The 14,605-nt window shown below is 37.2% G+C and overlaps 1 long non-coding RNA gene across 10 annotated transcripts in view; it reads left to right on the top strand.

The window, feature by feature from the left end:
* Positions 1 to 14,605, top strand: part of LOC110742632 — a 288,855-nt gene that overhangs the window by 159,903 nt on the left and 114,347 nt on the right. For 4 of the 10 annotated variants that reach the window (XR_002520502.2, XR_002520507.2, XR_002520505.2 and 1 more), the window contains exon 3: positions 7,201 to 7,292. This is a non-coding gene — a long non-coding RNA (uncharacterized LOC110742632). Of the gene's footprint in view, positions 1 to 7,200; positions 7,293 to 7,444; positions 7,481 to 7,580; positions 7,758 to 12,845; positions 14,604 to 14,605 lie in introns of those variants that run through there. The other 6 variants (XR_002520499.2, XR_002520508.2, XR_004182246.1 and 3 more) reach the window with 4 other exon arrangements.

Genomic DNA, 14,605 nt, shown 5'->3' on the forward strand with positions numbered 1-14,605 from the left:
CCTAGCCTCTTTTGTTAATTGCCAAGGGCTAGTGAGACTAGTATTTCCTCTAAGGATAGCAAACAAATTACTCGTGGCATAGATAGGAATGCCTAGAGCAGGTTGTATCCAATTAATACTCCCGAGTAATTTTTGAAAGTAATTTAATGTTTTTAGTTGATCCCTATGTATGGTTACTTTCTGTGGCACAATGGTAGTGTCATTTACTAAGGTCCCCAAGTAGGAGTAAGGAGTAGTAGTCTGAGTATTTTCAGGAGCTATAATTAAACCAGCGTGAGAAATCGAATTTTACAAGTGATCATAACATTGGAGTAATATTTCTCCAGTGGAGGCAGCACAAAATATATCATCCATATAGTGAATGACGTAGCACTGTGAAAATTTTTTATGAGTAGGTTCAATTGCTTGCCCCACATACATCTGGCAAATAGACTGTTTAACATGTCCTGTGGCAACACTTTCCAGTGAAAATGCTTAGCAGGCTGCAGGTTGTTTACTGCAGGAATTGTAACTGCAAACCTGCAAACCATTCACAGTCTTGCTCAACTAAAGGGATAGTAAAGAAACAGTCTTTTAAATCTATGACTATTAAAGGCCAATTTTTTGGAATTATAGCAGGAGAAGACAATCCTGGCTGTAATTCTACCATAGGTTGCAACTGAATTGATAGCTCTTAAGTCAGTTAACATTCTCCATTTACCTGATTTTTTCTTAGTTACAAAAACTGGAGAATTCCAAGGAGAAAATGTTGGAGCTATGTGCCCATTTTCTAATTGTTCGGCAACTAATTTCTCTAAAGCCTCCAGTTTTTCTTTACTTAGTGGCCATTGTTCTATCCAAATTGTCTTATCTGTTAGCCATTTTAAAGGTATAGGTTCTGGAGGCTTAACAATGGCCGTCATCAAAAATTATTTCCTAATCTTTGGCGAGAACTTTGCCTTTCTGCTTGAAAAGGTTCTTTCAAACCTTGCAAATTTTGTTTCTAGTCCTATACCAGGGACATACCCCACTTCATGCATTGTATGTTGACTTTGAGGGCTATATAATTGTTCTGGAATTACAACTTGTGCTCCCCATTGTTGTAATAAATCTCTTCCCCATAAGTTTTACAGAAGTTATAATTGGCTGAATAGTCCCAGATTGTCCATTGGGCCCCTCACAATGCAAAATATAACTACTTTGATATACTTCAGGGGCTTTACCAACTCCAACTATGTTAAATTGAGCACGTTGAATTGGCCACATGCACAGCCAGTGCTGTGGAGAAATTATTGCAATGTCCCCTCCTGTATCTACCAAACCTTTAAATTTCTTTCCCTAAATAGTTATTTCACAGGTAGGATGTTTATCAGTAATTTGATTTACCCAATAAGCTGCTTTGCCTTGTTTATTTGTGCTCCCAAATCCTCCTGTTCGTTTAGTTTCACTTTTTCCCATTCCCACATACGGCACAATCAGGAGCTGTACTATGCGCTCTCCTGGCTCTGCTTTCCAGGGAACAAAAGTAGACACAACAATTTGAATTTCCCCATTGTAATCTGAATCAATGACTCCAGTATGTATTTGTACGCCTTCTAAACTTATACTAGATCTTCCTAAAAGTAATCCTATTGTCCCTACTGGCAAGGGTCCACAGACTCCTGTTGGGACCTTTTGCAGGGGTTCCCCAGGCAGAAGGCTCACAGCTTTTGTGCAGCATAAATCTACTGCAGCATTACTGGCTGTGGTGGGTGACAGACATTGTACAGGGGTGAGGGATTGGCCCAAGCGGGAAATGCCCCGGTTTAGAACGGGGCCCAGGATGGGCCCCTCATGGTGTTTCCCAAAATAGGGTTCCCTTCTTTATCAAACTTAAGAGTGACACAGACTAGCCCAATGTTTTCGTTTTTTACATTTTGGACATATTTCAGGCTCAACAGTTTTCTTTTTTCCCCTATCTGGCGGCCTGACTTGCTGATTTTTTTTCTACATTCTTTTTTAGTATGACTATGCTTCCCACAGTTAAAACAAGCTCCAGGAAATGGAGTATTTCCTTTATCCACCCTCAGTCCTGCCATTGCCTGTGCCAACAAGGTAGCTTTATGCAGATTACCTCCAACACCATCACAGGCCTTGATATAATCAACTAAATGTGCTTTCCCTCTGATGGGTCGCAGAGCAGCCTGGCAATTGGGATTAGCATTGTTGAAAGCTAGTAACTGCAACACTATATCCCGAGCAGCCGAATCTGCAATCATCTTTTTAAGAGAGTCCTGTAACCGAACTATAAAATCAACATATGGTTCTCTGGGTCCCTGTTTTATAGCACTAAAGGAAAGGTATTGTTCTCCACCTGAAGTGATTTTTTTCCCAAGCTCTAATGCACACTTCTCTAAACTGTCCTATGGCATCATCCTGAATGACCAGTTGTGCATCTAAGCCAGCCCAGCTGCCAACCCCCAAAAGTTGGTCTACAGTTATATTAATTTGAGGTTGGGCCTGGGCATTGTGAGGAGCCTGAATGGAAGCTTCATCTCTCCACCAAATTTTAATTGACAAGAATTGAGCAGGAATTAGACAAGCTCGAGTAAGAGCGTCCCAGTCAGTAGGAATAATCCGACTGGAAACAGTAACATTCTTTAAGGTCCCATTACAAAAAGAGAACCTGGTCCATACTGACTTATTGCTTGTTCTAATTCTTTGAGTAATTTTAAAGGAAAAGGCTGAAATGTAGATACAATATTTCCCTCTTGATCCAGGGGGTGTATTCTAACAGGGAACTGCCAAGCCTCTAAATCACCCTCTCATCTAGCTTGCTGAATTCCTGCCTGAATAGAACTAAGAGCAGTTGCTCGAGGAGCTGCTTGAACAGTCACTGGGGTAACTACTTTTCACCCAGTGTCCTCCGGAAAAGAAAGATCTGGGGGGTCATTTTCTTCAAAATAATAATGAGGGGGTGCAGAAGGGTAGGGATGAACCTCTCCTTCCTTTGCCACTTTAGCTTTAGCTGGCAAATAAACATGTTCTGTAACCTCTTGTTACTTCACTATACTCTCCTTTCTCCTTCTCATTAGTGTGAAAAAGTTCCAAGGTGGAACGAACCAGACCCCACACCTATCCCACTATTACCCTGACACTTCCGAGCTCCCCTTCTTACTCACCACGGGGATTGCTTTAAGAGTACTTGAGTGTCCTCCAGCTAGTTTTCCATTCCAACTGTCACTCTGGTGACTCTTCGACCTGGATTCTAGCCCCCACAATGGACGCCGCTTACCGAGACCAGCTTCGTTGGGGAGACCCTAACCCTGCAGTGCTGGAGGAATTAAAGACACACACACAGCAATATAGAGGTGTGAAGTGGGAAATCAGGGCTCTCACAGCCTTCAGAGCTGAGAGCCCCGAACAGAGATTTACCCAAGCATTTATTAACAGCAAACCAGTCATTAGCATTGTTTCTATAGATATTAAATTAACTAAAAGTATCCCTTATGGGAAACGAAGGGAAGGGCCGAATTAAATGAATAGGTTGGGCTAGTTAACTGCAGCAGGAACATGCCCTTAGGACACAGATTGCTTATGCTATTGTTTGTGGCTTAAGAATGCCTTTAAGCAGTTTTCCACCCTGGGCGGGCCAGGTATTCCTTGCCCTCATTCCCATAAACCCACAACCTTCCAGCTTGGGTGTTAGGGCCATTATGAACATGTTACAGTGCTGCAGAGATTTTGTTTATGGCCAGTTTTGGGGCCAGTTTATGGCCAGATTTTGAGTGCTTATTCCCAACATGGGAGGATGAGAGCTATGCCCTCTATCAAACAAAAACTCATTTAAGATTTTTATAACTTTAAGTGCTAAACTAATCATCTAGTGTCCAAACACCATTATCAAATACCATCATCTCTACTTCGAAACGTAACTCAAACCTGACCATTTCCCATCCCTTCCTCTTCTAACTGCTGCATAATCTTGACTTGTCTCCTCTTTGATGTTCATCTTCATATTGCTATAGTAGCTAAAGCAATTCTTTTTAAGTGTTAATCATATTATCAATCTTCTGACATTATCCCTCCAATGGATTCTCATCAAACTCAGAATAAAGTCCTCGCCAAGACTTCTAAGGCCCTCCATGAGCTATGTCCTTTTGAACTCTACATTCATCCCTTTCTTGTTCACTTTCACACACCAACTCTGTCTAAAACGAATCCCTGCCTGCCATTTTCTCAATTCATACTCTATATATTTCTTCTTATAACACCCATCAGTACCTAAAATTATATCTTATATTTCTCTATTTTTTTCTATATCTCTTTCTGTAATATACACTCTATAAGGACAAGGACTTTGCTCTGTGCACAGCTTCTGGTCCACTGCTAAACCAATGCCTTTAATTCTAAGGTTGAATTAGAAAAGTCAGAAATTAAATGTTATTAAATAATCAATTACATGTGTAAGAATAAGGCCAGGCACGGTAGCTCATGCCTGTAATTCCAGCACTTTGGGAGGTCAAGGCAGGTGAATTGCTTGAGGTCAGGATTTCAAGACCAGCCTGACCAACATGGTGAAACATCATCTCTACTAAAATTCAGAAATTAGCCAGGCATGGTGACAGGTGCCTGTAATCCGAGCTCCTCAGGAGGCTGAGGCAGGAGAATCGCTTGAACTCAGGAGGCAGAGGTCAGAGGTTGCAGTGAGACTGAGCAACTACACTCCATCCTGGATGACTGAGCCGGACATCATCTCAAAAAAAAAAGAAAAAAAGAAAAAGGCGCTAATAAGAATCCAAGACAAGTAAACAATTTAAATTGAACCTAAATTAAATTACTTCTTTAAATTTCAATAATACCATTAAACAAAGCATTGATACCATTAAACAAAGAACTGATGATTCTACATTTGACTGTTTTTCTCTTTAGTGTACTTTTTTGGAAAGAAAAGCAGTAAATATTAAGTGATGATATCAGGGAGGGAAGGGGTTAGAATCATACAGAGTGAAGACAAAATGAGACCAAAGATGTAAAAACAAGGAGGCAGAGAATGCGGGAAAACTGTATTATTGCATGTGGGTGGTGGTCTTGAATTAATCATTCTCCACATGGAAAGACAGTTCAGGGACCTTAGTTTATGAAGTCCCCCACTGTTAGCTCCCCAAATGACTGTGGTCTTAAATGTACTAATTACCTCAAAATACTGACTTAATATATCACATTTGATCATATATAAAATGATGAAAGATTTAACATAATTGTGGTGGAGAAAAATGGTTCTCAAGTAATGTTTAAAATGTCAAAAATTGTATATACAAATATTTAAGTCCCTTTACATTCGTTGTTTCAATTCTGAATATCCCTCCTTCTCCTCAGTCTTTGTTCTGATTTGTTGGGAAATGAAAAAGATTAACCTCATCAGATATATTTTTCCCTGAGTTTGCCTGCAGCTAAACCAGATGGTTTATAAAAATATAATCATTTCTCAGAATTCTTTACTGAAACTTCAATAAGATAAATGTGCGCTTAAGAATAATCATACAGTATAATTATATAATATGCATTAATGCCTTTTTTTAAAGTACCATATCTATTTTAATTTTGATAACTAATCCTAAGTGAATTTTAACAGCTAGATATTTTCTTGTCAGTGTCTGGGTCTTGCTCTTGATCTGTTTCTGCTTCTATAGAAGGAAGAGCTCAGCTGGAAACCTGTCATTTACTCAGTGCCTTACTGTCTTATTGCTAGAGCTTTGCTGCCCTCCCTACAATATCCTCTGAGAGTGCTTTCCCTTTATTCTTTTTCTTTCTCTGGTAACTTATCTTGCCTGTGAATCTTCACTTTTTGGAAGTTGCTTCATGTTTGGAACACCTTGGCTGTTCTCTGGCAGGCCAAATGTCTTTTGCCTGTGTTCAAAATCCTTTGCATTCCCCATCCTATTAGATTCTGAGCATCTGTCCTAACTCTCCCTGTTCCCTGTGAACGACCTTCCCTTCCCATTAAAGCTATGTGCTTTGTGAACCCTAGCACCTAACCCTCGAAGGACATCACAGTCCAGGAGGTCTTACTTTCTGTACAGGATCAGGAACAGTTTTGTCCTTTTTCTGATATAGTTTCCTCCCAGATGCCATCAGAAACATATTTATTATGCATTTATTGAGAATTTTTCATGTGCCAGGCTCTGGGTTTCTCAACTAATTCTTACAATAATCCTCTGAAGTAAGTACAGTTCTCAGCATTTACAAATTATTTGTTTTTCCATAATCTTTGCTAGAACTGACAGGAATAAAAGTACACCAAATATCTTTGGTAGCTGATTTCAGAAACCACCTGAAAGGATCTAGCCCTTCTTTATTTTATACATATACTTTAAGTTCTGGGTTACATGTGCAGAATGTTCAGGCTTGTTGCATAGGTATACATGTGCCACGGTGGTTTGCTGCACCCATCAACCTGTCATCTAGGTTTTAAGCCCCACATACATTAGGTATTTGTCCTAATGCTCTCCCTCGCCTTGACCCCACCCCTGACAGGCCCCGGTGTGTGATGTTCCTCTCCCTGTGTCCCTCCCAATGAGTGAGAACTCACACTTATGAAGGAGAACATGTGATGTTTGGTTTTCTATTCCTGGATCTAGCACTTCTTAAACTCTTTTTGCTTAGGGTTTTTTTTTTTTTTTTTTTTTTTTATCTATTTCAACTTTTTAATTTCTAGATACAGTTTTTGAGAATGCTATGACCCATAAATAAAATAAATATTTGTGGCTTCTCCTTATTTGACATTTTATTCTACAGCATAGTGAAATAAATTCTCATTAGTTTAAAAGGTACACATTAAAAGAATGATACTGCTAGATTTAACTTGCTAAAGCCAATGAGTAATAAAGTGTAATTTAAATATAGCCTGGTTCATTGGTATCCTAATTACAAATGATTTTTACTTATAAGTAAAAAATATATATATATAACATAAACCAATTGAAACACATATAGGAAGCCTATTCCAGGTACATTTTAATTCTGACAATGGGCTTGTAATAAGGCTAAATATTTTAAAATTTTTTCTTGTAATGCTTTGCTAATACTAAAAATATTAGCTTTAATTAACCAGAATTAAGTTTTTACTATAGTAATGACTAAGTAAGATTAAAACTATAATAAAACAACCAAAATAAAATTGCATATAGTACAAAAAACTTTTGATATAATAACTACTGTTTTTCTTCTCTATATTTTTAGCTACCTTTCCTCCTTCAAGCGGTAATAAGCAGTAAAAATATTCAGTACCTATTCTCCTCTGGGAAGGGATGACACAACAGAGACAACGGCAGGTAAGGCAAATTCTTGACATTTTTTAAAATTTGTATTTTTAATTGACAAATAATAATTGCACGTACTCATGGAGTTCATAGTGATGTTTCAATACAAAGAATGAACAGTGATGTGATGGTTAATACTGAGTGTCAACTTCATTGGATTGAAGGATGCAAGTATTGTTCCTGGATGTGTCTGTGAGGATGTTGCCAAAGGAGATTAACATTTGAGTCAGTGGACTGGGAAAGGCAGGCCCACCCTTAATCTGGTGGGCACAATCTAATCAGCTGCCACCGAATATAAAGCAGGCAGAAAAACATGAAAACGCAAGACTGGCCTAGCCTCCCAGCCTACATCTGTTTCCCTTGCTGGATGCTTTCTGCCCTCGAACATCAGACTCCGAGTTCTTCAATTTTGAGACTTGGACTGGCACTCCTGCTCCTGAAGCTTACAGATGGCCTATTGTGGGACTTTGTGATCATGTAAGTTCATACTTAATAAACTCCTTTATATGTCTACCCTATTAGAGATAGGGTATCTGTTGTATGTATATATACACACACACACACATATATTTCCTTTATGTATCTACCCTATTCTGTCCCTCTAAAGAACCCTAATACAAATAAGATTAGGATAATTAGCATATTCATCATCTCAAGTATTCATTATTTCTTTGGATTAGAATGTTCAATATCCTCCTTACAGCTATTGGAAACTATATATTAGTGTTGACTACAGACATCTTACAGTGATATAGGACAGTAGAATTTATTCCCTCTATCTAGCTATAATTTTGTATCCTTTAACAAATTTCCCCCTATCCTTCCCTTCCTTCTACCCTTCCCAGCCTCTGGTACTCTCTGTTCTACTTTTTACTTTTATGGGATCAACTTTTTTTAACTTCCATATACGAACAAGAACATGCAATGTTTAACTTTCTGTTTCTGGCTTATTTCACTTAACATAATGTTCTCCAGCCCATCCATGTTGCCACAAATGACTTCATTGTGTTTTATGTCTGACTAGTACTTCATCTAATATGTATAGTATATTTTCTTTATTCATTTATCTGTTGATGGAGACCTAAGTTGATTCCACATCTTGGCTATTGTGACTAGTGCCGCAATAAATGTGAATAAATGTGGGGGTGCAGATGTCTCTCCAAAACAATGATTTCCTTTTCTCTGGATAGATTCCCAATAGTGGGATTCCTGGGTCATAGGCAGTCCTATTGTAGTTTTTTGAGGAAACTTCAAACTATTCTTTATAGTGGCTGTACTAGTTTGCATTCCCAACAACAGTATGTAAGAGTTCCTTTTTCTCCACATTCTTGTTAGCATTTGTTAATTTTTGTCTTTGTGCTAACAGGCCGTCCTAACTGGCATAAGATGATACCTCATTTTGGTTTTGATTTACATTTCTCTGATGGGCATTGTTTCATATATTTGTTGGTCATTTGTATGTCTTTTGAGAAATGTCTGTTCAAATTATTTACCCATATTTTAACCTGATTGTTATTTTTGCTGTTGAGATGTTTAAATTCCTTGTATATTCTGGATATCAATACCCTGTGAATGAGTAGTTTGCAAATATTTTATCCCATTCTGTTGACTGCCTTTTCACTCTGTTAATTGTTTCCTTCGCTGCTGTGCAGAGGCTTTTTAGCTTGATATAATCTCGTGTGTTTACTTTTCTTATTACCTGTGGATTTTTTTTTTTTCTTTTTTTTAAGGCAGAGTCTCTCTCTGTCACCCAGGAGTTGAAGTGCAGTGGCACAATCTCCATTCACTGCAAGCTCCACCTACCGGGCTCAAGTGATTCTCCTGCCTCAGCCTCTTGAGTAGCTGGGACTACAGTCATGTGCCACCATGCCTAGCTAATTTTTGTGTTTTTAGTAGAGATGGGGTTTCACCATGTTCGCCAGGCTAGTCTCAAACTCCTGACCTCAGGTGATCTACCCTCCTCAGCCTCCCAAAGTGCTGAGATTACAGACGTAAGCCACAGTGCCCAGCTTAGTTTTTGAGGTCTTTTTCATAAAATGTCTTTCCAGACCAATGTCCTGAAGGTTTCTGTTTTCCTCAAGTAGTTTTATAGCTTCAAGTCTTACACTTGGATCTTTTATCTATTTTGAGTTGATTTTTATATAGAGTAAGGCGTGGGAGTTTACTTTCATTCTTCTGCACATGAATTTCAATTTTCCCAGCACCATTTATCGAAGAGATTATTCTTTCTCCAATGAGTGTTCTTGCCTTTGTCAAAAATCATTTAGCTATAGATGTGTGAATTAATTTCTGGGTCCTCTATTCTGTTCCATTGCTCTATGTGTCTGTTTTTATGCCGATACTATGCTATTTTGGTTACTACAGCTTTGTAGTATATTCTGAGGTCTGGTAGTGTGATACTTCTAGCTTTTTTCTTTTTGCTCAGGATTACTTTGGCTAGTCCTGGTTTTTTGCAGCTCCATACAAATTTTAGAAAAACGCCATTGGTATGTTGACAGGGATTGCATTGAATCTGTAGATTGTTTTGGATGGTATTATCATTTTTACAATATTAATTTGTCTCATCCGTGAGCATAGGATGTCTTCCCATTTGTTTGTATCCTCTTCATTTCTTTCATCAGTGTTTTTCAGTTTTTCTTATAGAAGTCTTTCACATCCTTGATTAAATTTATTCCTATGTATTTTTGTAGCTATTGTAAATGTGATTGACTTCTTGATTTCTTTTCCAGCTAGTTTGTTGATTATGTATAAAAATGCTACTGATTTTTATATTACTTTTGTATCCTGCAACTTTACTGAATTTATTAGTTCTAAGAGTTTTGGGTGGAATCTTTAGGTTTTTCTGTATATAAGACAATGTAATCTGCAAAGAGACAATTTGACTTCCTCTTTTTCAATTTGGATAGCTTTTATTTCTTAAATTACTGACTTTTGAAAATAAAAAGCTAGGGACAAGGCATAAGGGAAGATGATCTAGAAGTATATATGATTAGCTTAAGCCTGTTTTTACTGTCCCTGAGACTAAATAAAGCATGTTAAATAAAGGGTTAAAAGAAAAGAGAGGAAAAACACAAGAGTTAGATGTTGGTCAGAAAGGATCTACTCCTTGTCCCCCATCTACAGGCAGACTGCAGGACTAGTGATGTAGAGGTGATGGAAATCTCAGAATAACTTTGTCTCACTTTCCAAGTGCACCCCAGGGTGAGGGCTGGCCTCACAGCATTCCCTTAAGTCCAGCCAAACAGGAGAAATTGCTGTGGAGTGTCCAATCAGACAGCCTGAGATAGTCTCAGAAGTCACTTGCAACTCAATGTGGTGGGAAGGGTAGCAAAATGTTTTTTCATGTGGTTAGGGGTAACTCAGATATGATACTGGCCAGTGAGAAAGGACAAGGAGATGCCAATGGGACCTGGATGAACCAGTTCTAAATTATTATAGAGGAAGAAGAGTGATACTTATGTTCTTTGTCTCGTAGAACCAGGCCTACCCATTAGTAAAAGCTCTGGTGCTGTATATTTTCCTGGGATTTTTTGAAGAAAGAAGCCAGACCAATCCCTACTCTGTTTCTTATTAGTTCCCGACACATCAATGCCATCCTCCTCCAATGCCACATTACCTCTAATTCTCATGAAATTTAACCAAAAAAGGCCTGGTGCGGTGGCTCACACCTATAATTCCAGCACTTTGGGAGGCCAAGGTGGGCGGATCACGAGGTCAGGAGATTGAGACCATCCTGGCTAACATGGTGAAACCCCGTCTCTATTAAAACTACAAAAAAAAAAATTAGCCAGGCGTGGTGGCAGGAGCCTGTAGTCCTAGCTACTGGAGAGGCTGAGGCAGCAGAATGGCGTGAACCCAGGAGGCGGAGCTTGCAGTGAGCCTAGATTGAACCATGGCACTCCAGCCTGGGCGACAGAGCAAGACTCTGTCTCAAAAAAAAAAAAAAAAAAGAAATTTAACCAAAAGGATCTAAACATTATAGAACACCTCAAGGACCACAAGCATAGACAGCTTATTCATCTTATTTTCTGCTGTAAGGAATATTGCAAACCAACATACTGAAAAAGTAAAATTATAGTTAATTAAAAATTAGGTTTTACATGACAAATCACAACATACTGGCACACTCCAATAAAATAGGTTATTTATCTCTAGTGAGGAGTAAGTGGATAACAAACACAGTTGTGAATATGTGCATCTGAACACATGAGCAAAATGCTCAATATGCCGGTGACATCTTTATATAAGAAATTGTGAAGAAATTGACTTCACTTTGTTTAATCCATCCTTTCTGAAGAAATGAAAGTCTAACCCCACAAGAACCGGGGTTAATATAAAATGCTATGCCAATAACCTTAAAAATATCAGTTTATAGTAGAAATAAGAATTAATAAGTCAAAGAAGTTTGATCTGCCCAATTATAAAGTGAAGCCTTAGGCCAATTACAAGTCCTATGGCACCATTTCATGCTGTGTAATGTACCTGCAAATGACCTGAAATCATTTTAAAGTAGAGAAATACAAAAGCAAATAATTTGAGAAATTGAAATGAACACAAGTGACAAGCACCTCAATTACATAAAGAAATATGATTATAAATCACAGTTTACACACATTTAACATAGCACTATTGTATGTATATTAGTGTGACTACAAAATGCAATAGGCTAATACTCTCTGCATGGAACTTGAGACTAGCAGGAATGGGAAAAAACAGTGAAGAGTTGCAAAATAATATAAGTTATATACAAATTATCCATCAGGAAAGAGGAAGTATAACATGATCAGATTTACATGTTCAAAAATTCACACAGTGATTGATGGATTATTGAACTGAGGCAGACCAATGGTTGACATAGGCAGAAAAATAGAAGCCTATTATAGTTGCCCAGGTGAGAAATTCTGGTTGTAGAGGTGGAGGGAAGAAGGTAGGTATGAAAGAGATAAGGAAATAGATATGACTGAACCTGGTAGTTGATTGAACTTGAAATTAAGGAGGAGTCCAAGAGAAACGTAAAATTCTGGCATGGGCTACTGAGCAGTGTGGACAAAGAGAATAAGGTTTTTTTTTTTGAAGATGTTGAGTAGAAAAAATCTGAAGTACATACAGGTGAAGCTGTCCAAGAGGAAGTCATATACATGGGTCTGGAATTTAGCTTTACCTTTAGGTCAATGGATAGAAATTTGGGGCATTTTGCAATCCAGAACTGGAATATGAATTTGACCTTATTTATATTTTGTGTATAACCAGTGTAGTGCAGGTAAAGAGCCCGGGCATCAAAGCCAGAGCACCTGGATCCTAAACCCAGCTTTAAGACTTACTAGCTGTGTGACCTGAGGGACATTTCTGATCCCTTTGTGACTCATTTTATCATCTCTCAAATGGGAAGGGTTACTATAATTACTGCCACACTGCATAGTTATGAGGAATAAGTAATTGAATACATATAAAACCCTTACTGCTTAATAAATATTAGCCATTAATAATGTTGGGTTGAACAAAATGAAATTGTCATTTTGAAAGTCAAAAAGTCAAATACTGAAATTTCATATGATTCAATTTCAGATCTGTTAGTGCATAAATCTTGTGGCATTTTCCTGTTTCCCAAATTCAGTCTCACCTGTAGTAACTCCATCTGCTCTACCTTGGATGATATAAACAGGTGCCACAAGTCATCTGAGAATATGGATTGACTTGAAGAGGTAATTCTTGAAATAAAATGTCAAACTTCTGTTTGACTTTCCTCTTAACCTCTGAAATCCTTTCAATTGCGGAAGCGGAATGATCTTATTTGTTTTCATTGCAAAATGACAAAAATACTCTGGTAATTTTTCCTGAAATATGCGCTTTGTTTGAACAGAGTTGCATAGTGAAGATTATCATTAGTATCAACACCCTTGGAGAGGATTCATATATACTATCTCTGAGAGAAAAAAAAAAAAAAAAGCCTACTTTACCAACGAATCTCTGGGACTTAGTTAAATAATTATGGAACTAGAATTCAGGTCTTTATTCACTCACTTACCATCTGCTCCCTTTAGGTTATATTCTAAGTAGTTGAATCAACAGATGAGAAACATGAACATAATATAAAAGATCCAGCTGACTTGAAACCTTATGCATTCCAATATTACTATATTTAAGAGCAAAAATAAACTTGTATACTGGTAGTACTATTTCTATAAACATGAATATTTTGATGGGGTCATTACTGCAAATCCTTTGTGTAATAAAACACTGTGGTTTGAGGTTCTATTCAGAACATAGATCATACAATTTTCAAAATCTAAATTGGGTAGCTAATCCAAATCTTGTCTGTGTCTGCAAACGAATGCAGCAGTTAGAGTTCTAGCACATATGGCCAACAACTTCAGACGTGTGTTTAAAATACTATAGAAAAGACCTGAGTGGGCAGGCGCTTTCTTGGATTTTAAGAGAAGGAGATTGTGAAGTATTTGCACAAGCATTAAAAGTAAATGTTAGAGTATGTATATAACATTTAACAGGTATTCGGCTTCTGAAAAGAAATAAAAGATGGATGTTACTTTGCAGTGTCTATAACAAGCAAATATTTTGGAATGATCAAAATATTAATCTTTCCTATTGATCCATCTTTTGAAGTCTTGATATTGATCCTCCTTATTCTTTATTTCTTCTGAAAAGTCTTTAATCAATGCTTCTCTTTCTTTAAAATAAAGGCAGCACCTTCTTTATAGGTACCACGTGATTGGAAATTTATTTTGTTATTTATTTGTGTTCATTTATCCAGCCTACTTTTTTAAAAGCCAAGTTCAGAAATCTATCATTAAAAATTGAATACTGAACCAAAAAGAATCTTTTGTTCATAAGATAAAGTTTGTTTCTTCTGTCTGTAGTAATGCCAGGCAAACAAACAAACAAAGAAAAAGTCAATTGCAAAGCAATACTAGGAATTCTCTGACATGGGAATTTTAACTGTGGCTATTTCACTAGTATGCTATATTATTTTGTTATAATCTTATTATAAGATTTATTTTGTTACATGTACATATGGATTATATTTGGATTATAAATGTCCCTGTTGTATAACATTAAAAATAAAGAGAAATATTTTCAAAGAGCAACAGCCTTTAAAAACTTGTATATGGTCAGATTTAATGTATGCAACTATCTACTAGTAGTTAATGGCTGCTTCTCTGATTTTAACTGGGATAAAGTATAATGATGACAGATAAGATGTACTTTTTATTTTCTTCTCCCTTAATAATAAAAGATATCTACAAAAACTCTAATATCAAAAACTCAAATATCACACTTAATGAAGAAGATTTTGATTCATTTCTATT

The sequence above is a fragment of the Papio anubis genome, chromosome 2 (assembly GCF_008728515.1).
Source record: "Papio anubis isolate 15944 chromosome 2, Panubis1.0, whole genome shotgun sequence".
NCBI classification, from domain to species: Eukaryota; Metazoa; Chordata; class Mammalia; order Primates; family Cercopithecidae; genus Papio; species Papio anubis.